This window comes from Arachis ipaensis, chromosome B3 (genome assembly GCF_059453495.1).
Source record: "Arachis ipaensis isolate K30076 ecotype BB chromosome B3, ASM5945349v1, whole genome shotgun sequence".
Classification (NCBI taxonomy): domain Eukaryota; kingdom Viridiplantae; phylum Streptophyta; class Magnoliopsida; order Fabales; family Fabaceae; genus Arachis; species Arachis ipaensis.
The window spans coordinates 25,210,051-25,211,602 of NC_142438.1; positions in this window are offsets into that span (position 1 = coordinate 25,210,051).

The following is a 1,552-nucleotide window of genomic DNA, read 5'->3' on the forward strand; positions in this document are numbered from 1 at the left end:
TTAATTAAAGGAACATTGAACCTGGCATTGAAGTAGTAATCATAAAATAAAATAAAAAGGAATCCTAATCCTAAAATCTAAGAGAGAGGAGAGAACCTCTCTCTCTCTCTAAAACTACATCTAAAACCTAAAATTGTGAATTATGAATTGTTGAATGAATGGATGGATTTTCCCACTTTATAGCCTCTAATCTGTGTGTTCTAGGCCGAAAACTGGGTCAAAAATAGCCCAGAAATCACCCCCAGCAATTTTTGGTACGTACAGGTCGCTGCAAAGTCACGCGGAAGCATCGTTTACGCGTTAGCGTGGATTGGGTTTTTGCCAGGTCACGCGTCCGCGTGATCCACACGTTCGCGTTACCTGGCTTCGAAGCAGCTATAGCAAATTATATATCGTTGCGAAGCCCCGGACTTTAGCTTTCCAACGCAACTAGAACCGCTTCATTTAGACCTCTGTAGCTCAAGTTATGGTCGATTTAGTACCAGGAGGTCAGGCTGGACAGCTTTAGCAGTTCCTTCAGTTTCTTGTATTCCTTCCACTTTTGCATGCTTCCTTTCCATCTTCTAAGCCATTCCTGCCCTGTAATCCCTAAAATCACTTAACACACATATCACGACATCGAATGGTAATAAGAGACGATTAATATTAGCAAATATAAGGCCAAAGAAGCGTGTTTTCAATCATAACACAAAATCCGGAAGGAAAATGTACAACATGCAAATCATATGAATAAGTGTGTAAAGAATTGATAAAAACCACTCAATTGAATACAAGATAAACCATAAAATAGTGGTTTATCACTCTCCCTATGGAGAATGTAAAATAAGTCTTAAATACTAAATAAATGACTAGTAAGGGTAAAACAGTCTATCTAGTGCTAAAATCCACTTCAAGGGCCTACTTGGTGAATGTTTGGGCTGAGCTTTGATGAGATCCACGTGCTAGGGAACCTCTAGGGCATTGAACACTGGCTAGGGGGTCCTCTCTGGGCATTTGGACGCTGGTCTCTGCTCTTTGGGCGCTGGATACCTGGAAGGGGGCAGGAGGTTGGCGTTGGACGCCAATTTTGGGCCTTCTAATCTGGAGCAAAGTATAAACTATTATACATTGGGAAAGCTCTGGAAGTACGGTTTCCATAGCCGTTAAGAATGCTCCATTTGGACTTCCAGAAAAGCTCTTTCGAGTGCAAGGAGGTCAGATCCGGACAGCATCTGCAGTGCTTCCTCTGTCTCTGAATCAGACTTTTGCTCCAACTCCTCAATTTCAACAAGAAAATACCTGAACTTGTACAAAAACATACAAACTCATAGTAGAATCCAAAAATATGAATTTAACACTAAAACCTATAAAAACTTAATAAAAACTAAACAAAATATACTAAAAAGTATATGAAAATGATGCCAAAAAGCGTATAAAATATCCACTCATCAGTTTCCTCACATAAGTACTCCCCGTGTATCGCTTGCCTATGGAAATTATTAAAGTTCCTTGGTGGTAAGCTCTGTTAACTCATCCTTGATGCTGCCATCTTATGTTCACAGTCTTCAATCAG